Source organism: Tupaia chinensis, unplaced genomic scaffold, assembly GCF_000334495.1.
Source record: "Tupaia chinensis unplaced genomic scaffold, TupChi_1.0 Scaffold000111_1, whole genome shotgun sequence".
NCBI classification, from domain to species: Eukaryota; Metazoa; Chordata; class Mammalia; order Scandentia; family Tupaiidae; genus Tupaia; species Tupaia belangeri.
The window spans coordinates 509,457-537,283 of record NW_006159575.1 but is presented as its reverse complement, the minus strand read 5'-3'; the positions used below and the strand labels follow the sequence as shown (position 1 = coordinate 537,283).

General features: G+C 36.8%; 1 pseudogene; it reads left to right on the top strand.

The window, feature by feature from the left end:
* Positions 1 to 6,497: 6,497 nt before the first annotated feature.
* The window catches only part of LOC102502321 (cytoplasmic dynein 1 intermediate chain 2 pseudogene), a 33,360-nt pseudogene continuing 12,030 nt past the window's right edge, over positions 6,498 to 27,827 (top strand).

Below are 27,827 nucleotides of genomic sequence, written 5' to 3'. Positions count from 1 at the left end.
TCTCTCTCTCTCTCTGGCAAGCACACACGCCCTATAGCAAAAATCTATCTTAAAAAAAAAAAACAAGAAAAGAGAGTTTCAGTCTTGTCTTAGTAATGTAAAAGATTTATTAAAAAATACAAGATACAAATTGCCTAAATAAAATATTAATCCTATTAACAGTATTAACCATTTACAATATATACAATTGATTATTCTCACACGATATTATGAGAATCATTTGTTGTTCCATATTTTAAAAATACAAGGATTTTTGTATAATCAGCTTTCATTGTGACATCATCAATACAATCTGCTCCTTTTCTAATAGGTAATGCTGATAAGAGGTATCTGAGCAATTGCATATTCTAATAAATCATCATACACTCCACAAGCTTAGTGAATGGGAGACAGATAATGAGAAATAAAATGAGAAAGCATTTAGACAGATCAGGAAATAGCAATCTGTAACTGTGAGGTAATTATTCCAAAGTCAGCACTTAAAATAAGAGTAATCCCAACCACAAATACACTAGAATAATTTTTTTAATTGCTGAAAAATAGATCAAGCTCAAAGTTTATAATGAATAAGGGAAGAATGAAAACTCTAAAGGGAGCCAATTTTTAAACTACAGATGATATAATTGACCCACAAGTGCTATTTGAAGCTTCTGACACTTTTTTAAAAAGCTAATTTTATTAGCTGCTGCTGCCAAGGAATGCATCAAGTCAAAATAAAAATGTCATACAGAGTGTTCTTCGGCATAAAATCATCAAAGTGTTCTATGTTATTAACAACAAGCACTTTCATTATTCATAGAGAACTTCATTTCAGTGCCTTTGACTGAAATGGGGTTAACTTAGTGAACAGTATCCTTCATTTATTGCATATTTTCTCTAAAGCCCTGGACATTTCCAGCTGACAGATACAGACACAGTTTTCATTTTCAGAAACAACATTAGTTTGCTGCACCATTGGGTGAAATCCAAGCATTTAGTCAGGCTTGTTTCCCTTGCTGCCTGGCTTAGCACATGTAATGAGAATTATGTCTTTCACTTCCATGCCAACTTGAATACATTAGATGCAAGAATAACAGAGTCAGCACTATATCAAGATCGACATGCCCGCAGAAAATAATCTAATGCGTCCTTACCCAGGTGGCATTCAACTTCTAAGCACTGAAACTAATGAACCACAAAAATCAAATGACAGAGTACAGTTTTATATTGGTCTCATAAAATTTCATAATTTAAACTATTCAACCCATTTGTTCTTTTTTTTTTTTTTTTAGCCATTTGTTCTCCTAAGCAGAATTACCTTAACACTGCCTGGTAATACATGCACCTATTTTTTTGCCATTTTAAAAACAATAGAATCTATGTTCCCTATTGTTAAAAACTTTGGACTCATGGCCCCTCTCCCTTTGCTCGGAGGTATCGCATTTTCAATGACCCCTCTGGAAGACAACTGTATATAGCAGAGATAGTGTAAACGGGAGAGGGGGAAAGGGCTGAGGGTGAAACATAGGATAAAAAACATATATATATATGTATACATATGTATGAAAGTAGAAATGGAATATTATTGGTGATAACATGCTTGATTAAGACACTATGCAGTTTATCTTAGATGGGAAACTACATTTAGTGTGTTGTGATGATGCTCAGGGAATGAGTGTTAGGTAATATAATAAAAATAAATAAATAAATAAATAAAAGTTGCAGGAGGAAAAAAATGCACATTTGATGACTGCAGCGAGCTGTATGGGCACAGCTGGGTACTACTTTATAGTATGTTCATTCTACTCACTGGGGTTTATGCCTAGGGTCAGATTTGGGTACATGTATAGGTATGTGTCAGCTGTGCTAGCTATTGGATATATTTAGACCAGGATGTAAGAATTTGAAAATTATTTGCTGAGAACATGTATGTTGATGTGCTTGATTGAACCAATGCACAGTGTATTTTGGATGGAAAATTCATTTGTGTGTTGTGATGGTGTATAGTGAATTAATAAAAAAAAATTGTAATCCCTTATAGGAGTTAATATTTCTAAGAATTATTTTATTTAATTGTATTCATCATCATTATTATTTTAATTTGACCAGAGAGAGAAAGGAAAAATGAGAAAGGAAGCCACAAAGTCTGGGACTCGAACTGTGGTTGGTCACATGGGAGTCCAGTGCCTCAACCACCATGCCACCTGCCAGCCCCTATACAAGTTAATATTGATAAATAATTATTTTAATCAATTCTTGCATGTTTAAGAGAGTTTTTTTTGCTATAGAGCTCATGTGCTTGCCAAAAAGACAAAGAGAGACAGAAAGACAGAAAGTGAGAAGTCATCCCCTGGGGGATAACCACATGGCATCCCTTCTCCTCCATTCTCCTCTCAGAATTTTGGGTCTGCACATACACACACACACACACACACACACACACACACACACCCAACGTGAGCTCGAAGCTGTCAGGTCTGGGACTTAAACCACAGTCGACCACATGGGAGTGACATAACCATTACACCATCTGCTGGACCGATTTTTTCATTCTTGAGCTAAAGCAACTCTAGCCATTTAATTAGTATTTCTTCATTCAGTCAATTAAATTATTTTGGCCACTGTGACAAATACTGTTAACTAGCTACCCCAATACCACTCCCAAATCCCCCTTTATTTACATCTGCTTTAGAATTTGGATATTTTGAATATTTACCTCCCAAATTCTTTATCAGCTAGGAGTGGCTATATGACATAGTTCTATTCAATGATCTGTAAATATAACGTGACTGGAGAGTTTGTGGAAATGTCTCTGCTACCTGATAGAAACGATTAATGTTGCTAATACCACCCTTTTCCGCCTTCTTCTAATTAGCTTATAGACATTATGCGTGGGACTGAGGCAGCCGTCATATGTCCTTGCATTAAAAACACATAAGGACAAAAGAATAAAACACCAAAGCTGGCAATGGAGACACACAGTCCACTCCAGCCCTGTGACAATTGCCACTTAGACTTCTTGTAAAGTACCAGTAAATGTCATGGAGTTAAGGCTTCTCTTGACTTCATTTTCTGTAATTCAGAACCAAAAGGACAATTTTAACTCATGCATGCTCCAGCTGTGGACCAGAGAACACAGCAGACATATTTACGAAACTCAAATTCTCATTTAAAAGACATTCAACAATATATAAGTAAACTATTTTAAATACTGTGAAGAACAGTAAAGCAGGATAAGGGAATGGAGAGTGACATGATGTGGCACTTAGGGGAAAGTTTCTCCAAGTAGGTGACAGTTGACCTAAATAAATGTGGGAGAAACCATGCTTTGCAGTATTTCAAGCTGAGGCAGCAGCATACAAAGGCTCTGAGACAAGAAAATGACTGACGTACTTAAGGATGCACAAATGTCCGGTATGGCTAACTGAAGCCAGCGAATCAATTTGGCCAATATCCATGCACTTTCATTGGAAAGTCTTTTATTTATCTGGGAGCATTTAACTTTGTAAAGAGTCATTTCACTTGACTTTTGGCAATTTGCTGCTCTGCAATAATAAGGTTTTGCAGAACAATTTTTCTCTCTCAAAAATCCTTATCCATGTCAACCTTGCAAAATTTCAAACACACCTGTTTGTAAGGACAAGGGTGATATCCAAAAAGTGGAGTTTCTTCAAAGTCATACTTTTAAAATGCAAAGGACAGGGCCAGTAGGTGGTGTGGTGGTTAAGGTGTTGGACTCCCACATGGCTAACCACAGTTCGAGTCTCAGACCTAAAGACTTGCTTCCTCACTTTCCCCCTCTCTTTCTCCCTCTGTCTCTCTCTAGTTAAATTAAAACTTAATACTAAACAAAATTAAAACATAAAAAACGAATACAAAAGACAAATAATAGTGCTTACTGGGACTATAAAATCAGATCTCTGAACAGAGAGAGGTCTAGGATATTTTTCACACTTGTTTCCCTAAAATAATTTCCACCCTTTTTTCTAAAACACTGAGTTAGCATTAAAGAATGGGAATAAATAATTCCCTCACAACATGTTCAGGAATGTTGACATTCACACTTAATGATGAACTATGGGATGCCTTCAAGTCACCATCTGTTGGCAGAACTGCTCCAGAAGCAGCAGCACAGAGATGTTGGCTATCTCCCCCACAAGGAAACAGCTGGTAGGCAAAACTGAAAAATGATAGATGCTAATCTAACCAATTAATCCAGTTTCCATTTTCCTTTGTATAAGCATTATGGCAATAAGCTAAGGACGATTGCTTTTCACCTTGCATCTAAAAGGGAAAATGCGAAGGACTGGCAAAATGTTAGTTCTACAAATAGTCTACAAGAGGAAGACAAGACAACATGTGGCAAGACTGGGTTCTCTTTTAAGTATTTCGAAATTTTAATATTAAGGTATAATTGCACTATGATGAAGTAGGTCTTGAGTCTAAGTCATCATGAGTCTAAATGCTGAATCAGAGAATAAACATAAACACAACAGTAAAAATTTAAAATATCGTACTGTGTTTTCCTTTACATTGAATTGAAGACTGTGGCACTTCATAAAACTTGTGGAAAAATAGAGTTTTAACCCAAGATTTTTTGGATGCAGAGCATTCGACACCCATGCATTTGACACCCATAGTTTTGTCAAAATATGCATTTCCTGTGACCTTTTAGGAGACCCTTCAGGTTACAGAAATTCTTTCTTTATTTACTCATAAGAGAAAGTTTTTCATTATATAAATTCAGGTAATAAATACTGAAGAAATGATAACACTAGAATATGAACATTTTGCAACTCAAATGAAATAATTTATTTAAGCAATAATCTTCAATAAATAAAGCCATTGGGTAACAGGCTGAGTGTCAACGTTTTTAGTGAGAGACAACAGGCTGTCAACACTGGAAACCATTCATCAATCTCAGCTTTGTGGCAAAGGGGGCAGTCTGACAAACTTCTTGATCTGATGCAACAGAAAGCACACAGGACCAATTAAGAAATACTCTGACCTGGGGTCAGCAGATGGCATAATGTTTCCGTTGCTGGATTCCCACTTAGTTTATCACAGTTCGAGTCCTAGACCTGGCAGCTTAAACTCACACTAGGCACATGTGCATGTATGCCCAAAATCCCAAGAGGAGAATGGAGAAAGGATTGTGGCATGGCCATCCCCCGAGGGAGTGATTTCTCACTTTCTGTCTTTCTGTCTCTCTGTGTCTCTCCAGCAAGCACATGTGCCCTATAGCAAAAATCTCCCTCTCTAAAAAGAAATGAAAAAAAGAAACAGAAATATTATGATCAAAAAAGTTGAATCCAAATCTAATCATACTCCTAGAACTAACTTCCTTTACAGGAACTAGCTGTGTAGAAAGGAAGAAAAATTACATCAAAAAAAAAAAAAATAAAAAAAGGCAGAGTCAAATCCAGAACATGGGCGACATGGGCATTCTATGGGACACCTAGGACAAGTTAATTGCATAAGCAAAAGCTAACGAGGAGAGTGTTTTATTAATATATGAAAAGTGACTTAAGAGGTACAACAACCAAATGTATAGACTTATTTGAACGCCTGTTTTTAAAATCCATCCAAAAGGCCCAATTGTAGTGGTGCAAGTGAAAGGATGCTCCTGTGGTGGCAGGGGCCACATGAGGCCTGCATTTGGTTCCCAGTCTGACCTGAACAGTCCAAATACAGTGACATGGCCTGTGGTCCTAGCTAACTGGGAGGACTGGGCAGGAAGACCACGACATGACTAGATGCTGTCAAAAAATACCTCTCTCTTCCTCTCCCTCCCATTTTTCTCATTCTCCCTTGCTTTCTCTCATTCATTAAAGAAAAAAATATATCTTTTAAAGTTAGGGAAATATAATTATGAACTCTGTTTAGATGTTACCACATAATTTTAATGTTTGTTATGACAATAACATTGTGAGAAAATGGCTATTTTTTCTTTTAGAAATGCATGCTGAAATTTCTACAAGTGAATTGACATTGTCTCTGGAATTTGCCTTAAAAGAAAACAGCAGAGAAATAGGAGGGCAGATGCAGTAAATATGGCAACATCTATGTAATCTCAAAGATGGGTATAGGAAGTATATTGAATTGTTTTTCTTGTTTTTCCATATTTGAAAGTTTTCATAATTTTCAGTACTTATTAATCAGAGCTTCATTAGACAATTTATATGAAAATAACTTTTCTAGGACAAATTATATTAGCAAAGGCAATTAAAAAAATATATATGGCTATCCAAAATGTATTAACAGATATAAGCTGTCTTATATCCATAGTGCACCACAGGTAAAAAGAAAAATTTGCATTTTATGGCATCTTTTCATTAGCTATTTATGAAATGCATGTATTATCAATCCCTGCTTAGAGACATTAAATGTAAGAAAATTAAGAAGGAAGGGCTCAAAATTGATCTCCCGTTCATATCACATTTTTCTTCTGTTCATTTGTTTATTTTTTCCCATGATTGAGAGAGAACAGACAGCTCCCCCAACAGGGTTTTGATGTCATGACCCACCCCACCCTTCAGCCAGCCCCAGATCATAGGCAAACAATGTGCACAGTGTACTCACAAGGTCTCCAGCTTCAAACTGGGAACTTCTTCATGGGGGTCGCCTTACAGAGTGTAGCGTTTTACCACTGCACCACCATCTGGCCATATCACATGGTAAGGAAGCAAAATCTTAGGGCCAGCTGGTGGTAGTCATTTAGGTGGATGGCTCCCACAACGCTGGCGGCAGAGTCCCAGATCAGGTGACTTGAAAAGCATGCCAGGAGCCTGTGTGCATATGAGCAAAATCCTGAGAAAATGGAGAAGGGATTGAGGCATGCTCCATTGCTCCTGGGGAGGTGGGATTTCTCACTCTCTTGTTCTCTCTGTCTCTCTCCAGTGAGTACACATGCCCCATAGAAAAAAATCTAAAAGAAATAAAAAAGTTTGGTAATTGAATTTCTTTTTTTTTTTTATTTTTATTATCATCATAGTCTTCTTTACATTACATTGGATTACATATAACTTTACAGAGTATTGCATTGCTTTTTCAAAAGGGAATGCCATGCATGTCAGTCAATACAGAGACATTAATCTCCCTGTTTCAACATTCAATATCTTTTCTATGATTTTCCCAATTATTATTATTATTCTAATTATTTTTTAAAACAATCAATCACTATTTCTCATTTTGCTTGTAAAAAGACTTTACCCATCATGAAATACTTCTCAGACCAATCCAGTTGAGAATACTATACATGTCATCAACAGTTAATAAGCCTTATCTGTTTCTCACTAACGTCCTGCCTCTATTGTTCTCTTGCTATCTTTCTCTATCCTCTTCTCTTCCCCTCCCCATTCCACACTGTCCTGTTCTCGTTAAGTTCCTTCACTGCTTTTATGTCCTCCAATATTTCTCACTCTACCATAGAGTGTGGATAGTCAGTATATATTGAGTGGATACATACAATATCTTTCTTTCATAGCCTGGCTTACTTCACTCAGCAATAGATCCTCCATATCTGATCACTTTCTATAAATGCCAGGGTCTTGTTGGTAATTGAATTTCACAAGAGTTAATGATGTAAATTAGCCAAAGCTTTTCTGTTAACCCAGTCCTGCATTTCTGGGGGAAATACTTTCCTACAATTTATTTATACATTTTAAAATTTATTTTTGTCAATATTGTATTTAGAGATTTGTCTTTGTACTCACAAACGTTAACCTATAACATTTCTTTCCTGTACACTTACTTTCAGCGTATTAATCAAGGCATACAACCATCATAAAGTACTTAGCTTTAAATTTAGAAAAGTTTTGAAAAAGAAATAAAAATTTCCTTGTTAAGAACTGCTTTTGGGACCCACAGGTGGCATGGTGGTTGAGGTGCTGGTCTATCACATGGCTGACTGTGGTTTGAGTCCTGGAACCAGTGGCTTGTTCTTTCCACTTCTAAAAGATACTGCTTTGTTAGCTAATATCATTATACATTTTCTTTAAAGTAAGATAAGTGGGAATTGTAATGATTCCTTCATATTGCATGAATGACAAGTAGACCACTCATTGTCACACATATCCTTTTTCTGCATTAATCTCTATGTCAATCTATGGCAATAATTACTTTCCGAGACATGAATGACACTAGTGCAAAAAGTTACATTGCTGCAACAGTATTCATTTTTAAAATAAAATTTGAGCCCTGTTAATTCAGAAGATTGAAATGTAAATGTATGAGAAAATTATTTTGCCAAAGACTATGTCTTGTATTAATTTCAAATCAATCAGAAAATCATAGTCTAAACTGGAGGACATTTTACTTAAAGACAAAATTATAAATAACATATTTTCTTTCTTACATGTATTATATATAAATGATTTAGAATATAATGTTCAGAGACAAGAAATCTTGTAGTTTATATCGGTTTAATTATATAAATTAAATTAATATATACATTAATTAAATTAATGTGTACATTAAATTAAATTAATGTATATATTACATTTGGCAATAAATTTACTTACATACATAATGATTAACAATGTACATCTGTTAGCTAACTAATAACAAATTAGTGCAACCCAGGTAGCTTAAACGTAGAAATTTATTTTCTCAGTTTTGGAACCAAGAAGTCTAAGAACAAGATGTTGGCAAGACTGGTTTCCCTTGAGCACTCTCCTTAACTTGTAGAGTTGTTTTCCTGCTTTCTCTTCTTCACATGGTTTTTTCATCTGTGTGTGTGTGTGTGTGTGTGTGTGTGTTCTAGTTAAAAATAATAATAATGAATAAAATTAAATAAATAAATTTTTTAGAAGAACCACTTTCACTGCATCTCACAATTTTTTATGTGTGTTTTTCAGTTATAAGTGTTTTTAAAATTGTAAACATGAGGAAGGACTGGAAAATTCCTTTTTACCGTTCTCTAATTTTATTACACTTAAGTCTGGGGTATCGTCAGTGTGATATAGATTCTATAGCATTTGTTGGAACTGAGTTTGTATCTTAGTAGCAAATGGTTTGTGTACACTGGAGAAGAAGATGAATTCTGTAATTTTGGAATACAAGATTCTACATATAACTATTAGATCAGCTGTGTTAAGTGTGTTGTTCAAATTTTCTACATTCTTGTTTTAAAGGTTTTCATTTACTTATCTCCTGGTATAAATGTGTACTTGTTGATTGTTATTATTCTATCTGTATCTACTATACACATATACTGAGCCCAGTGTTCTATACATTATGGGTCCAAGATCTTGATAATTTGTACTTTTTACAATAAGTGAACAGTCTTCACCCCTAGAAGTTCTTTTTCCCTTAAAGTCAATTTGTCAATTTTGTCTGATATTACTGGACCTACAATAGTTTCTGTTTGTTCTCTGGGTCTTTTTCAGTTTACTATAAGGTGCATGCACTCTCCAGAGCGATATAAATGGGAGGATGGGAGTGAGAAATTAACCCCCTCCAAGGGGGATGGCCAAGCCACAGTCTCTTCTCCATTCTCCTCTTGGGATTTTAGGAACTGATGAGCACGTGCCTGGTGTGATTTTCAAGTCACCAGGTCCAAGACTGAAATGACATAGTTGGCCATGTGGGATCTAGCAGCCTCAACCTCCATGCTACCTTCTGGCCTCTTTTTATTTATTTTCAATGGACAGTGGGTATACGCATTCATCAGAGAGAGATGGACAGTTAATAAGTACCCTCTAAGTGGGTGTGGTCACTCTGCAACCCCTTCTTCTCCTTTTCTCCATTTCTCCATCCCTTGGGATTTTGAGCACACATACACATACATCCAGTGTGTATTTCAAGCTGCCAGGACCAGGATTCAAACCCAGCGTGAGTTTAAGCTACCAGGTCTGGGACTCTTAACCACCGTCAACTGCATGGGAGTCCAGTGATGGAACCATTACGCCATCTGCTGGTCCATAATTATGATTCTTAAATACAATTTTTGTTTCTTTCATCTATACTAGTAAATTCCCAATCATATACTTTTACATATTTTCCTAGTCCATTCTCATTTACTCTTCTCTGAGAATCTTACTGAAAGTATGTTGGATATTCACTATCTTCAATTTCTGCTACTATCACTTTGATGTATTTCATGTTATCGCCTTTCTAATTTGGCTTATTTATTCAAAACTATCTTCTAATTCATTAAGTCTTTGTCCAGCTAATCTATTGTTTAATTTATTGATCAAATTTTAAATTCAATGAGAACATTTTTTTATCTCTAGAAAACCTATTTCTTTTTTTAATTTTATCCTTGTTTCACAAATGTCATTTTATTTCCTAATAGTTTTCTCACAGTTATTATTGTAAATACATCTATTTTATAATCAAAGACTGTTGCTCTGTATCTCATTATTTGATAAATCTTCTGTTTATTGTGCCAATCTGACTCACTCATTGTGTGTGTGTTCATTTATTGAGTAAACACTGGGCACCTATGATCCAAGTGCTGCCTGCTAGGTATGTTGAAATGAACAAAATGGATAATCTCTGCCTTATTTAAGAACAATAGAATAGAATTAAAAAGAATTCTCCTTCTCCATAAAGATAAGGTGCACCATGAGTCATTGAAGCATTTTTTTCTGAGTGGTTTTATTTTTCCCTTCATCAAGTCCCCCAATGTATCACCAGTTCAGAATAGATTTTTATGTTAAATTCTCAGTATAGGATTTTGTAAACCAATACAGTACTGCAATTCAAGGTCCAAAGCCATTTGACTAGGCCAAGGTTTAAATTTTCACAAGAACTCATATGCCTACTCACTCTAGCATCTGAGGATTTCCCTTATGCTCTTCGAATTCATTTGCGTCCTTTTTTTCGATTGCCAAAGGGTGCATGTGCTCACCAGAGAGAGACAGAGAGGCATAGAGAGAAAGAAAGCACTCCCTAGTGGGGTGCGGTCACAACACAATTCTTTCATCCCATCAGGGTTTAAGTCATGTACACATACATGCCTGTGTGTTTTTTAAGCCACTGGGGCCAGGATTCCAAAATCATAATCAGCTATGTGACATCTGGCTCCCTTAACCACAAGGCTTCAGGACCAGGCTCAAGCTTTTTTAATTTTTAAATTTATTTATTTATTTATTTGCTTATATTTTCTCAAGCATTTCCAGCTATATGTAGTGGGAAAATTTGCACCAACTTTCTGGAAGCAGACATAGCAATAATTAACATTTAATGAGTTGATAAGCATGTCTGGCTACCATAAAGCAGGCACGTCTTTGTGTGAGGATGAAAACAATTATTCTGCCTTGAACTCTGTATGCATGTTGAATTACTTTACTGTTTTTAAAATTATATATTCATTGTAATGATAATTTGCAATGGAAAAATCTCATAGAAGGGTTTCATTTCTAAGGTTTTTAGTAAAATGAGATTTAATTCTGATACTGAGGAAAAAATGTATACTCAGATAGAAAATGTACAGTTTGGGACCAGCAGTTAGCGTAATGACTACGTCGCTGGACTCCCATGTAGTCGACCGAGTTTCGAGTCCCAGACCCGGTGGCTTAAACTCACACCGGGTGCGTGTGCGTGCGTGCCCAAGATCCCGAGAGGAGAACGGAGGAGAAGGGATTGTGGTATGACCATCCCCCCTGGGGGGGGATTTCTCACTTTCTGTCTCTATGTCTCTCTCTGTCTGTCTGGCAAGCACACACGCCCTATAGCAAAAACCTCTCAAAAAAAAAAAAAGAAAGAAAGAAAGAGAGAAAGAAAGAAAGAAAGAAAATGTACAATTTAGTTGTTATAGGCCAAAAAGAAAAAGATACAAAAGGACCTAACATCAAAATGATGCCAGGTGAAGCAAAATGAAATCATAGAGTTACTATAGGAATGGAATTTCTTAAGTACACCATCAGAAAAATAAAAGGCAGTAAGAAAAATCAGTCATCAACTAGATATGACACCATAGCCATGATAACTAAAATTCTTGTTATAAAATACTATTTAGGATAAACACTGCTTTATCACATGAAATTACTGCTGATAATGTAAATTTTAGCTACCTTTATATTTGGTTGCTTTTTGATGCGTACATGTATTGATTTTATGGTTGTCTTAGAGCTACAGAATTAAAACAATCTGCCTAATTTTTAAAAGAATTATTATTTTTAAAAATTTGTTACAGGGCATGTGCACTCATGAGAGACAGAGAGAAAGAAAGTGAGAAAGCAAGCTGCCAAATCCAGGACTCAAACCACAGCCCAGTCTGCCCAATTTTATGTTTATATGTAATTGTGTAATGTTATGAAAATGTAAGACAATGCTGGAGTCTAGGTATCTTTTTGTTTAAAGGATTGAGAAATCAGAACTGCAAGTAAAAAGTATCACTCTTCCCAGACTTGTTTGCAGTTGTAAAATATTGGAAGTAATCCAAGTGTCCAAATATGAGAGAATGATAAAATAAAATATGAAACATTGACATGTTGGAATATTATACAGCTTTTTAAAAGATGAAAAAACTCTCTGGGACCAGTAGTTAGTGTAATGGCTATGTCGCTGGACTCCCATGTAGTCAACCGCGGTTCGTGTCCCGGACCCAGTGGCTTAAAACTCACACCCTCACACCGGGCATGTGCGTGCGTGCCCAAGATCCCGAGAAGAGAATGGAGGAGAAGGGATTGTGGCGTGGCCATCCCTCCTGGGGGGTGATTTCTCACTTTCTGTCTCTCTGTCTGTCTCTGTCTGTCTGGCGAGCACACACGCCTTATAGCAAAAACCTCTCAAAAAAAAAAAAAGATGAAAAAACTCTCTATATACCAGTATGGGTAATTTCCAGGATATATTATTAAGTGAAAAATGGCAACGTAAAAAAGTTTGTCTATAGAATGTTACTTTTGTATAAGAAAGAAGGGGAAATAACACATGCATGTATCTGATCATCTGTAAAAATCAATGTAGGACAAAAAAACAGAATTTAATGAAAAATTGGGAAGAATGGAAGGATAAATAGAAATGGAATATAAGGTATAAGACAGTAACGCATCTTTGAGTTTATCTTTTAATATAGTTTGACTTTTAGAATCATTTTAAATGTTTCACATATTCCAATTTTTTTTTTAGAGAGAGATTTTTGCTACAGAGAGATTTTTGCTATAGGGCACATGGAGAGAGAGAGAGAGAGAAAGCAAGAAATCACCAACCCACCCTCCCTCAGGGGAAATGATTGGTCATGCTGCAATCCCTTCTCCATTCTCCTCTTGAGATTTTGGGCACACACACACACACACACACACACACACGTCCCCAGTGTGAGTTTCAAACCACCAAATCAAGGTCTCAAACCACGGTTGGATATTTGGGAGCCCAGTAATATAACCATTATGTCATCTGCTTGTCCCTAATTTTTAAAGTGAATTTGTTTATTTCTTTTTTCTTTTTTTAAAGAATTATTTTATTTCACTTTCTTTATTTCTTTCTTTCTTTCTTTCTTTATTTATTTATTTATTTATTTTTAATTTGACCAGAGAGGGACAGAGTGAGAAAGAGAGAAAGGGAGAGTGAGAAAGCAAGCCACCAAGGTCTGGGACTCGAACTGTGGTCAGCCATATGGGAGTCCAGCACCCTTAGCCACCATGCCTCCTTCCAGTCCCTAATTGGTTTATTTCTTACATGAGAGACAGACACGCATGGACAGAGAGATGGATCCCCCAACAAGGTCCTCCCATTGCAATCCACCTCCATTTTCAGGCATCCTGGATCAGAGGCACGTGTGTGCATGCCAGTGCGCTCATGGAGGTCCCAGTTTACAAACCCAGGACCTTTCCCATATAGGTTCAATTGCATTACCACTTTGCCTTGCCCCCATACTCCAAAAAGTATGAGGAGATCCCAAAATGGAATATAGACAGAAACAAATGAACCTAACTATATTACAAATGAATAACAACCACACTGAATCAGAGACAGAAAAAAACAACTTAAGTAAATTTGTAAAACAATATTTTGACTATATACTCTAGAAACTATATACAAGTATTTCCTAGTTAGCATTTTTATTTTACACAAGGGTATAGAGTAGCAATTCAAAACTAAAATGTAATATTCTAGGATTGAACAAATTTGTAAATATATTATGAATACTTAAGAGTAGTATTCTAGACTATGAAGCAACTAGGAAGATAACTAACAAAATGGTAGGAAAAATCTCTCTAATAAAAGAAAATACAATTTCATAATCTCTGGGACATATCAAAAGCAGTTCTGGGACCAGCAGTTAGCGTAATGGCTATGTCGCTGGACTCCCACGTAGTCGACCATGGTTCTAGTCCCGGACCCGATGGCTTAAAACTCACACCAGGCATGTGTGCATGTGTGCCCAAGATCCTGAGAGGAGAATGGAGGAGAAGGGATTGTGGCGTGGCCATCCCCCCCGGGGGGTGATTTCTCGCTTCCTGTCTCTCTGTCTGTCTCTGTCTGTCTGGCGAGCGCATGCGCCCTATAGCAAAAACCTCTCAAAAAAAAAAAAAAAGCAGTTCTAAGAAGAAAGTTTATAGAAAGTAATGCTCGCAAGAAAAAAAATAGATAAAAAAGCCAACATCACATCTCAAGGAATTGAAAAAGTAGAAAAAATAACAATAACAAAAAAATAAATTAATTAAAATAAAGAGACCAGCATGTGACATGGTGGTTAAGGTGCTGAATTCCTGTATAGCCAACCATGGTTTGCATTCGAGTCCTAGGTCTGGCAGTTTACTTTCTCATTTTCTCCCTGTCTCTCTCTGTCTCTCTGGTGAGTACACATACCCGATAGCAAAATTAAAATAATAATAATAATAAATACACTTAACTGCATGAATCTTATTAAAAATCCATTTTGTGCCCCACAAAAATGTATAGCAATTAAATATAAATATAAGAAATTATAAAATAAAATAGAAAAAAGTAATATTCTAGGATAAGGCAAATCCGTAAGTATGAATAAGGAAGGCCACGTTCCTTACTGAGAATACAGAAACAAATTTTAAATTGGGAAAGCTAGAATAATTCCAATGGAGTTAAAGTGGAATTCAAGTTATCGATATAAAGTAACGGTTTTAAGAGCATGGATAAATGAACATAGATGTATATGTATTTATATATTCCCAAACTCTGTCTATTTTGAGGGCCTAGAAATAATAATAACCCAGTACTAATAAACATATCCTTTGCCCAGAATTTGGTTTTTGTTTTGCTTTAGTCTGAGTTTTGAATTTATAGTTGTTAAATATTATCCTTCAGCAAAAGAACCTGGGCTTCTCTAAGAAATGACTAATTCTGGAGCTGGGTTAATAAGAGAAAAAGATTAGCCAGGAACACCCTCTAGTTCCAGAAAGTAAGGAAATATACATATACACACAGATTAGAAAGTGTCAAAAGACACAGACCAACTCCCATCGGGTGAATGACTAAATCTGGGACACTTCCTGTCTCTCTGTCTCTCTAGTGAGAGTGAGTGCACGTGCTCTATAGCAAAAAAATCTCAAAAAAAAAAAAAAAAAAACTTATTACATTTAACTGAAAGCGAAGACACTTATACTATAAAACTCTGCCCTAACACAGTAACTGGGATCCAAAAAGAAGTCAGTATTTTAGGTGTAAAATACAAATCACATTATGGTGTAGTTAATGGAAGGTGTAGGCCTGTAGAGCTCTACCAGCCACGTGAATTAAAAGCTTTTAGTCTCAGCACGCTTCGGCACTGCCTATTAGGTAGGTGTAAATTCCAGCTTAAATATTAATGGAGACATTTCTGAACAGTGACAGAGATTCTAGGAATTTCCTAGTTACCTTATGCCCTTTTCATCAGCCTAATCTGGGACAATTAGGTCAGGACAAAACTAAGGATTTCAGAGACATCCCCCAATACGTTCTCTACCCAATCTTCAGAGACATCCCCCAACATGTTCTCTACCCAATCTCACACCCCTTCCACCTGCAGAACATAAGAATGGGGGCCAGTCAGCAATTGCAATGTGTCCAAGTGTATGTTACCCTAGGATAGGCTGTCGTGACTTTTCACTTTACTTTATGCATTCAGAAACCCGAGACTACCAAATTAAGTGATAAACCTAATAGGACTATTCATTTGACATCTTATCACAAAGGGCCATGTGATACCTATTCTCTTATTCCCCTGAATTATTATCTGTATTTACTTTTTAAGGTACTTATCATTTTTTCACAACTAGATTGTAATTATCCTGAAACCAGAATGTTGTTGTGCCCCCACATGTCTTTCATTGCATCACACAAAGTAAGCATTTAATAAATATTCATAACTAAGTAAAATGTGATTTTTTCATTTATAATGAAGTTAAAATACCATGGTCCATTCAGACAGAGGAAACAGAAAATGCAACTGTGTGATAGAAGAGCACATAGGGAGTCCGTGGGAACTAAGAAAACAGTGAAGGAGTAAGAAGGGGCTAGACAACGCGTCAGCTAGAAGCCCTGGTAAGGATTTTGTTCACCATTCTGTGAGCAATGGAAAGTCATTTAATGTAACTTGTAGCATTGTCAAAGTGGAATTAAAAGTAGTTATAGATTGTCTCTTTTTTAGTCATCCATCTTATTTTAACTTCTTCAGTTCGTTTTTATAAAAGGTACTCTCGTTGACTTTGCCTGAGTGAAAAGGAATTTGGAGGGTTTAGTTCCCTTTATCATTATTTTAGATTTTTCAATTAACAGGACTGTCAGAGCAAATGCAATGGTATTTGAAAAGAGTTTTCTTACGCTCTTGTAAAGCCTTTTATACCTCTTCAATCCAATCACACTCAATTAAAATTCTTACTTGCTGAAGAAAGGTCCCAGGTCTTTATGGGTGAACACCTTTCAATCTCAAAGTTGCACATAAGAAGTTGGACCTGTTGGGGCTGAATGGGAAGAGTGGTAAAATGTAATTCTCTGGGACTCTGACCCAAATGAGAGGGTTCTAGATCTGAAGCTGCCCACATAAAAGCCAAAGTATCTTGGACCTTTGTTTCAGCTACTTTATACAAGCATAGCTAAAATACTCATAATCCAAGCTCATATTTCTAAATGTCCCAAATAAAAATTAATATCAGAAAGTAGATCACAGGGACCAGCAGTTAGCATAATGGCTATGTCGCAGGACTCCCGTGTACTCGACCGTGGTTCGAGTCCCAGACCCAGTGGCTTAAACTCACACCAGACATGTGTGCGTGTGTGCCCAAGATCCCAAGAGGAGAAAGGAGGAGAAGGGGTTGCAACGTGGCCATCCCCTCTGGGGGGGTGATTTCTCACTTTCTGTCTCTCTGTCTCTCTCTGTCTTTCTGGCGAGTGCACGTGCCCTATGGCAAAAACCTCTCCAAAAAAAAAAAAATTATAAAAAAAAAGAGAATGTAAATCACACAAAATTACCTTAGGTCACATTTGTGGTACCTAGACAATTTCTCTGTGTGTGTATGTGTGTGTGTTTGTGTGTGTGTGTGTCTGGTGATTGCACATTCTCTATAGAAAATTAAGTAATAATAGCAAATAAATAATTCTTTAATAATAATAATTAAGAGGCCCATTAGACAGGCATCTCCAGTGGTTTCTAGGTTAAAAAAAAAATTAAATGGTCATGTTCTATACCAGTTTGAAACCAGCAACTAACTTTAATTTTTTTAAGTTTTTTTTTCATTGCTAGAAAGCCTCTGTGATCAACAGAGAGACAGTAAGACAGAGAGAGGAGAAAGCATCACTCAATGGGGCATTGTCACACCACAATGTTTTCTCTTCCATTTATCCTGTTGGGATTTAGGTGTGTATACACACATACCCATACATACCCATAACGGTTTTCCAGCTGCAGGGGCCAAGATTTGAAGCACACAGCTGACCATGCAGTTAAGGTCTCTCAACAACTAGGCTACTGTGTCAACCCTAAATTTACCAATATTTTAAGTGACTCAGTGAATCTTTTAATGTCACCAAAGTCCTTCACATCCTTATATGAATAAATTCAATAAATACACCACCTATAAAAGTAGAAGCATATAGGGCCAGCTTTGTAGCAGTTAAGGAAGGTGGATACCACATAGCTGACTGTAGACGGAATTCTGGCCTCTACAACTTGGAAAACATGCCAGGTGTACATGCATGCAGCCCTCCTAGAAGGAGCAATAAAGAGGAGGTTTCCTCTATCTCTCTCCCTTTCTCTGGCAAGTTCATATGCCCTTTGTAAATAAAAAGAAAAAAAGGTAGATAAGTAGATGACATATAAATTTGTATAAAGCAATATTTATTGAAGGCCAGTCTTGTATAAAATAATGTTATACGATCATTGATAAAACTATTTTTGATTAAATTAATGATGCCACATTTCAGATCTAAAAATTGCTACTCAACCAGGATGTCATAGTGTATCTTTTGAGATATTTTTGCTATAGAGTGTGTGTGCTATAGGATGCATGATATACCTATTCCTTGCTTAATGACTTTCATTAGTACCTGAAAACTCTGCCATTAACTAAAAAGCTTTCAAATAAAAAAAGAAATTTCCATTAAATTTAATGGAGACAGAGAGACAGAAAACAAGAAATCATCCCCCCAGGGAGATGGTCATGCCACAGTCCCTTCTCTTCCATTCTCCTTTGGATTTTGGGCATGCAAACACACGTGCCCAGCATAAGTTTTAAGCCACCCGGTCTGGGACTTGGACCACGGTTGACCACATGAGAATCCAGGGATGTAACCATTATGCCTTCTGCTGGTCCTGATAGTGTATCTTAATAGTCATTAACTTTCCTCCCCCACCAAATGTGTAGCTGAATGAGGTCATCTGACTTTCTTTTTCTCTTCTCCTTGAATGGTATTACATATTTAAATAAATGACTACAATAAAATGATGGCCAGTTCTAATAAAAATTTTTTCCCTGATGTACAAGAATTGCATATGGGGACCAGCAGTTAGTGTAATGGCTATGTCACTGGACTCCCATGTAGTCAACCGCGGTTCGAGTCCCGGACCTGGTGGCTTAAAAGTCACGCCAGGCGCGTGTGCATGAGTGCCCAAAATCCCGAGAGGAGAATGGAGGAGAAGGGATTGTGACGTGGCCATCCCCCCCGGGGAGTAATTTCTCGCTTTCTGTCTCTCTGTCTCTCTCTATCTTCCAGGCGAGCACACACACCCTATAGCAAAAACCTCTAAAAAAAAATAATTGTATACAGAAAATCAAAGCACATTTCATATTTATCCATAATAAAAGCTTGCCAATTTATTTAGCCCCAAAATCTAGCTCAAAAATCCAGATTCAGAAGCATATTTCCTTAAAACATAAACACTAAACCAAAAATTTAAGAAAATAAATGCATACATGCACATATAGTGCATTATATTTTTACACGGTGATATATACATTTATAGTTATATATAGTCTTATAGTATCTAAATTATCCTTGTCCTGTATGAGAAATCAAATGTTAATAAACAAATGAGTTGAAAAATAGCCTCAGGATTTTTTATCCCTTTATTAAAGGCTTTTTTTAAAATTTTTAAGAGAGATTTTTGCTATAGGACACTGTGTTCAATGGAGAGACAGAGAGACAGAAAGTGAGAAGTCACTCCCCAGGGAATGACCATGGTGCAATCCCGTCTCCGCTATTCTCCGCTTGGGATTTTTGGCATGCACGCACATGCACCTGGCATGAGTTTTAAGCTACCAAGTCTGGGACTTGAACCACAGTCAAATACATGGTAGTCCAGCAACATAATCATTATGCCATCTGCTGGTCCCCATTAAAGGTTTCTTAAGAAAAGAAAATAAATTTAAAGCAAAATTTGTTATTGGTTCAATGTGTGTTCAATAATAAAAACACAAATGTTTGTGGTGAAAATTTTAAAACAGGGAAATGATAGAAGAATCATAACTGTATAAATGATTTCATAAGTGTTACTGAAGTAGAGTATGATGTAATGTTAATGGGCTAATGTGCTAACTTGTTCTTGTTGAAACCCATGAAACATGGCAGATAGAAAAGGAGAGTGGAAAATTTTACAGTTTTATGGCAAAAATATTCAATCTAGATCGATATTAGGGAAGAAACAATACCAAAATTGTCAGGACTTCTGATTTACAATGATTGCTTCTCAAACTGTAGGATCTTCTACACCAGGCTTAGGAGTCATTATGTGTCCCAGTCAAAGTGTTTTTCAAGCATACCTATCCCTTGCTTAATGACTTTCATTAGTACCTGAAAACTCTGCCATTAACTAAAAAGCTTTCAAATAAAAAAAGAAATTTCCATTAAATTTAATGGGAAAATTATGATGTGTTTCATCTCAACACAAGATACCCAAACAATTTTCACAGCTAGAAAAATATATCAGTTGAGTGAAAACATGTTTATATTAGTAATAAACAGTAATTTGAAAGTCAAACAAATATAATTTGTACAGGAAGTGCAATGTTATTGAACCTGTTCTTTTTTTCCCATTTCTGAAACACTTTTTTCACCAATTTTCCAAATTTAAGGGAATCATGATTACTTTGCACTTAAAAATAAAATCACATCCCAGAAAAACAACTTTTGGGCAAAATATAGACTAAATACGGGAAGAAATTATAGACCAAAGATTCATAGAAAATATTACATCTTCATCTTTCCCATTTAGATGATGCACACAAAGCAAAATGACTTAAATTCATCCATAGACAGCAGGCAATTCAAAATTGATGCATTTGATAACCTCAGACTAAAACCTGTCGACTCATTATCAAATGTCTTTGTCTGAAAACATAGTATTGAAATGTCACTTTTTATTGTGTATTTCTGCTGAACAAGTTATTTTTTTTAAAAAAAGTCATTGTTCAAAATGGTATCATAATGCACGAGTCATTACTGCATTCATTAATACAAAATAGGCATTAGTGAATGGTCATTATAGAGGGTAAGTCTGAATAGAGTTACAAATGGGAAATAGATTATTTACTCAATAAGAACTTTTCAAATGTTTATTTGAAGCAAGTTGGTCTACCCTTAGGATTATTTATTTATTCATTTATTTATTTTAAGAGAGATTATTTTTGCTATAGGGTGCATGTGCTTGCCAGAAAGACAGAGAGACAGAAAGCAAGAAATCACCCCCAGTAGGCATGGCCATGCTGCAATCCCTTCTCCTCCATTTCCCTTTAGGGATTTTGGGCATGCATGCACATGTGCCAGGCGTGAGTTTCAAGCAGCCTGGTGCAGGATTTGAACCGTGGTTTTCATGTGGGAGTTCAGTGAGGTATCCATCATGCCATCTGCTGGTGCCCCTTATTATTAGTCAACTACCTAGTTTATCAGTTATTTAGGTTTTGCTAGAAGAATGCCACAGGTTTAACTTTTTTTACACCTTAACTATAACTTTCCATTAGGAGAGTTTTACAAAACAAAAGGTATATATAATTTTGCCTCATTTCTTAGAACAGGGTAATAGTAACTAGTACTATCAACTACTCAGTACCTAGATTAAATTTGTAAGTGGAAAAACTATTACTACCTCTAGAGCTTAGCCAAAACAACTGTCCTGTTTCATCTAGGAGACCTCTTTTACTGGGAGAAGTTTGGCGTAGGAGGAAGTAGATACCTACTTGGCCACCCAGGATTCACTAACTCAACTCTGGTATGGCAGATCCACAAATGATGTCCTTTCCTCTGACTACTACATTAATACTACCTCTTACCTCTTTTTGTCTAGGCTGAATAACTCCTGCACCCTAATGTTTTACATAAAGAATTAATAGTTTACTATTTGGAGAGCCATCCAGTGGCACAGCAGTGTTGCAATGCTCTGTAATGTTGGACCCACATGGGAAGGTCCTGGGTTCGCATCCCAAAGCCTCTCCATGCACATTGGGTGGACATGCATGTGTCCATGATTTGGACTGGCTATGGCTGGAGGTAAATCACAACTTGATGATCCTGTCAGGCTTCTCTCTCTCTCTCTCTCTCTCTCTCTCTCTCTCTCTTTTTCTCTCTCAGAAGAAATAAACTCCAAAGAATAGTTTACTATTTTTATTGACTTTCAAAAGTATATGGCAATTAAATACAGAGTATTGCTCTGTCAGCTAATTCTATGTGACTTTAAATTTTAGTTACTTGTCAGAAAAGCAATGCAAGCCTCTGAACTCAAATCCAAGAAGCTATGTTAGTCTGCCTATTTACAACTCAAGCCTTTAGGATCTACCTAAGGCAGTGCTACACAGTAGGACTTTCTGCAGTTACACATGTGTTCTAGTTCTGCACTGTCTAATGTAATAGCCACTAGCCAATGTCTATTGATTGAAATTCAAATAACCACATATGCTCATTGGCAAAGGTGAGAAGCAAAAGTGGAGACTGGGAAGCCATGGCAAAGGACTCCACTGTGGCATACCAAAAAATATGTAGCTGGGAAGTACTTACCACAAGGTAAACAGAGCCTCAGAATGATGGCTGTCAGACAAGAAGCCAAAGGTAGCGAGCCCTCATCTTCTTACCAACAGAGCAAGAGCCACAACTCTTAATTGTTCAAATAGGACAATCAAATAGAACTCTCTTAATCGTTCAAACCATACGGCCTACCTAAGACTTTACTGTTGTAGAGAAGCAAAGAAAGCTTTTCATCTTCCCTTTTAGGTTTAATAGCTATAGTCTTGAGAATTAAATTGACAAAAGACAGACTAACAGGAGAAAGGGCTTGATGTTACTTGATGTTGATATTTTAATTTCTATGAGCCTTCATAAAAAAACAATGAGGCCCCAAAAAGGTAGTTAGACCCAGGGATTATATATCATTTTAACAAAGGGCAATAAATTTGTGAAAAAACGACAAGATAAAAAAAAATGGGTTTGGGCCTCTAGGTACAGTAAATGGTGAGGAGGTAAACGTGTGAGAAAACTAATGGGAGATAAACATTATTTTAGTAAAGTTGTATAAGTTCATCTCAGTACTGGCTTTCTGGCTCCAATGACAACAGTTGTTTTCTTCCTTTAGATATTGGAGAGAAAAAGGGAAAAGCTTCTTAAAGAGAAATTTATGTTTTTAGATAGGAGGACAAAGTTCTTTCTGCATTCACTAGTTCTTAATATTTTTAAAGAGGCTTTTTCCTTAAGGCAAGTGTGCTCACTGGAGAGAGAGAGACGGAGACAGTGAGAGGGACAGTGAGAAATCACCCCCCAAGCAATCCATTCTCCTCCCAGGATCTTGGGCACACACGCACATGTGCCAAGCATGATTTTCAAACCACCTAAGTCAGGGACTTGCACTGCGATTGGCCATGTGGGAGTCCAGCCATGTAACGACTACACTATCTGCTGGCCCCCATTCTTAATTGCCTTCAGTTTGTGGCATATTTTGGAATGATGTATAGTCTGGTCCCCTTCACTATCATTACCGGGTTTTGTATAGGTAGAAATTATTTGAAGTCATTTTCTTTTTAATTTCTTCCCTGTTTAAAAGAATTTGTACAGATATATAATGGGGTAGAAATAAAAAGTTCAACTTGTTCAAGAACACAATCTCACCTCCTCATTAATATTTTGCATTCTCTACCTCTAAATCACCTTAAATTTGAATACTATAAATCTTTATTCTGTTCATATTCTGGTGCCATCATTAAATACCATGACATATGTAAGCATGTAACTATATTCCACAAATATTTATTAAGAATCTACTATAGGTGGGGGCCAGCAGGAGGCATAGTGGTTAAGGTGCTGGACTTCCTCATGGCCAACCATAAAGTCCCAGACATAGTGGTTTGGTTTCTCACTTTTCTTCTCTCTCTCTCTCTCTCTCTCTCTCTCTCTCTCTTTCTCTGGCTCTCCCCGGTGAGTACACATGCCCTACAGCAAAATTTAAAATAATGATAATAAATAAAATTAAAATAAACAATTATAAAGCAAAATTTTAAAACAAATCCACTATAGGGCCAAATGGCATAGTGTTTAAGGAGGCTGTGCCCTCCAAGGCTAACTGCATGGTTTGAGTTCCAGACCCAACGGCTTGAAAAACATGCCAATCATGTGTGCATGCCCAAAATCTCAAGTAATTAGAGGAGAAAAGATTAAGACATGGTCATTCTCCCTGGGAGGTGTATTCTCACATTCCCTATCTCTCTCTCTCTCTCTCTCTCTCATCTTTCTCTCTCTGGTGAGCATATGCACTCTATAGCAGAAAAAAAAAAAGCAGAAGAGAGCATTATGTACATGACATTGTACTATGGGATAAAAATACATTGTTGAACAAAGAAGAGTCTCTGCACTCAATGAGTTTACAGGTTTTTGGGTAAGAAAAACATTTTAAAAGTAACCAAATGAGGGAACCAGCAGTTAGCGTAATGGCTATGTCACTGGACTCCCACATAGTCGACCGCGGTTCGTGTCCCAGACCCAGTGGCTTAAAAAAAACTCACGCCAGGCACGTGTGCATGCGTGCCCAAGATCCCGAGAGGAGAATGGAGGAGAAGGGATTGCGGCGTGACCATCCCCCCTGGGGGGTGATTTCTCGCTTTCTGTCTCTATGTCTCTCTCTGTCTGTCTGGCAAGCGCACGCGCCCTACAGTGAAAATCTCTCCAAAAAAAAAAGAAGTAACCAAATGAGGGCCGGCAGGTGGCATGGTGGATAGGGGCGCTGGACTCCCACGTGGCCGACCACGGTTCGAGTCTCGGACCTGGTGGCTTGCTTTCTCACTTCCTCTCTCTCTCTCTCTCTCTCTGATCAAACTGGGAAATAATAATGATAATAATAATAAATAAAGTTAAATAAAATAATTCTTTTAAAAAAAAGAAAAGGGTAAGCAAATTAATAACTATGGAATCATGAACTGGGGTGGGAATTCTGAAAGAAAGGAACTGAGCACCCTAAGACAACAGCAGGAAAAGTGCTTTGGCCAGGGGAGTCCGGGAATGCCTCTCAGGGGAAGCAAAGGAAGTAAGGAGTTAAGCAGGAACAAAAGTAAAGATGAACAACTGTGTGGAGGCACATTTGAGAGAGCAAGAGGACAGACCTATTTCATAGGAGGAAACCAAAGAGATAGGCTGGAACAAGCTTATTTTTGGCACCGTGGAACTGGGTAAAAGTTAGGATTTTATTCTAAGTACAGTGGAAAGCTTTGAAAATGTTCAGAAAGGAAGTGACATGATTCAATTTACATTCTAAAATAGTAGCTCTGGCGGCTGTATAATAGAGAACAAAATCGACGGAACAGAGTGGATGCAGGGAGACTATTCAGAAGAGCAGAAAGTAGCTCTGCAAGGGCGAATAAATGGCTGCAAATAGTGGTTCCTGCAGCAGCCTAGGTATAATGGCCATTGTGTAGGAACCATTTTTTGGAACCCAGAACAAAATCAAAAGTTAAGAAAGCAGGTGCTAAAATGTCATTACAAATCAGCTCAGGCCCTCAGATTGATGCCTGAGCTTCATTAATCTAAGAGACATGATATATGATCATTCGGGAATAACTGGAGAGATCCCAGAAAAAGAAGAAAGCATCATTTAAGGAAATGGTGAAAATATAGCACAGAGTGACAGAAGAACTACAAGAGATGGGAAGGAATCATGGAAAACAACTCTCAGATGGTGACGGGACTCAGACCCAAGGCTGCACAGAGGCTAAGCAGGATGTGTCCATTTGGAGCGCTCGCTCGAGGGTACCTGCCTGCGTTTCTCATCTATAAACTGAACAGAAACGAGAGTTTCCACTTGCTGGGGTGGTGAGGACTGAGCAAGCTAATAAATAAAAGCACTTGGAATTGTGCTTCATAATTAAAGCTGGTTCGGAACGTATACAAACTGTTTAAATAGATTAAAGTAAAATGTCAGATGTCTTTCATGTATTGTTTCGTCTTCAAATGACAGCAATTCCACATGGCAGTCTAGGAGAATTGAAGTAAATATGTATACCTTTCTAATATAAATTTTGTTGACTTATGATTTAGCTGCTGCATGTTATTGTTTTTTTATTAGTTATTTCATATACGTTCAGTTGCCTCCTTTGGAATTCTTTGTTTATTCATTTTGTGGTTCCCTACTAAGTTTAATAAGATATTTACTTTCTATTTTTTAATTTTTGCTATAGAGAGGCAGAAAGAGAGAGCAAGAAAGAAACTGAGAAATTACATCCCCATCCCAGGAAGACAGCCATGCCCATTCCCTCCTCCTCCATTTTCCTCTTGGAGTTTTTGGGCATGTGTGTACACACACACCCAACATGTTTTTCTTTTCTCCTTTTTTTTAAAAATTATTTTATTTCAGCTTTATTTATTTGTTTACTTTAATTTGGTCTGAGAGGAACAGAGTGAGAGTGAGAAAGAGAAAGTGATAAAGCAAGCTGCCAGGTCCAGGACTCAAACTGTGGTCGACCATGTGGGAGTTCAGTGACCCTAACCACCATGCCACCTGCTGCCCCCACAGCATGTTTTTCAAGCTCCCAGTTTGGCCATATGGGATCCAGTTACCTTAACCTCCATGCCCCCGATGACCTAATATTTACTCTTAATATTATAGTAACTTTAAGTAAAAGAGTATGAACAGTTTGAAATTTACTTTCTAAATTAATAATATATTTAAATCTCTCTTTGCAAAAGAATCTTCTTGCAAAACTAGAATCAAGTTAGAAAATAATCAGCTTTGAGATGATGAGAAAAAGGTTGGAGACATTAGACAAAGGGAACGGTGTCCTTACACATTGAAACTTACTTGGGGAAGGTTAAAAAGAAAGCATTTTTATTTGGAGTATGATTCATACTGCTCTCCTAACAGTACTATATAACAGAAAGTATTTCATTACACTTCAGTACCTAAAGTGTAAGTCAAATAGATGTTTGGAGCCAAAAGTATTTACCATATATAATTAATTTTTCAGTCACAAGTGCTGGTAGAAATCAACATGAACATTTTTATTCTTTTCCTTTTAAAACACCTAAATGATGACTATAGTTATCATAAAGAGATTAAGGGATTGAAAACCCTTTCATTGTTACTAAGTCCTGAATCCTGTTCTGAACTTGAATTTGCTCTTATGGAAAATTTTAAAGCACTAACAGTTTGAACCCAGTCTCCTTTTTATATAAATGCCATTTATTTCTTGCAACTTGCTTTTAATAATTGCTTAAGTCATTTAAATGCATGCAGACTTCTTAGTAGGTGCTGAACCTGTGTACCAGTACTAAGGGTAAAATTAAATGACTCATTTCCTTTATGATCAAAGCTGAAAATCTTTTCTCATTATTATGTTGTGAATTCTACCAAGTAACTCCACAGTTATTGAATTTTTCTTCTTTCAGACATTCCTATTCCAAGCTATTGTATAGTAAGTGAACTGGTAACTTTTTTCAATATACCTCAAAATTCCATTTTAAATGCCCAGCAGCAAGGACAACACTAGCTATTACCTAGCAGTAAGGTGAACTAGTTCAGCCTTTCTAAAATCTGACATTTAAAAGAAGTTTTGAAACACAGACTAAAAGCATCTCAAATGGATGCTGCAGATTAGCATTCAGCAAAGAACGTATTTGCCATTAACTAATATTGAATAAATGTCTTGATTGAAAGGAAAAGAGTCACTCTTTCTTAACAAAGTATTGTCTTGTGAGTAACCTTGAAATACAATTTCCAAAGTCACAAAGCAACTTTGTTTTATTTTGTTTTGCAAATCAAACAGCTTCTATACCTCTACTTACATCATGTCATCATTTCAGTGAAAAAGAGGAGGGACCAGGCAATGGCACAGTGGTAGTGCGACTAAATGTATGTGGGAAGGTCCTGGATTGGAGTCCTGAGACCCTGTGCACACTTGGCATGAATGCATGCCCGTGATTCAGGCTGGCTGAGACGGGGTTGGGTCACAGTATGAGGGCCCTGTTGGGGGGGGGGGGGGGTT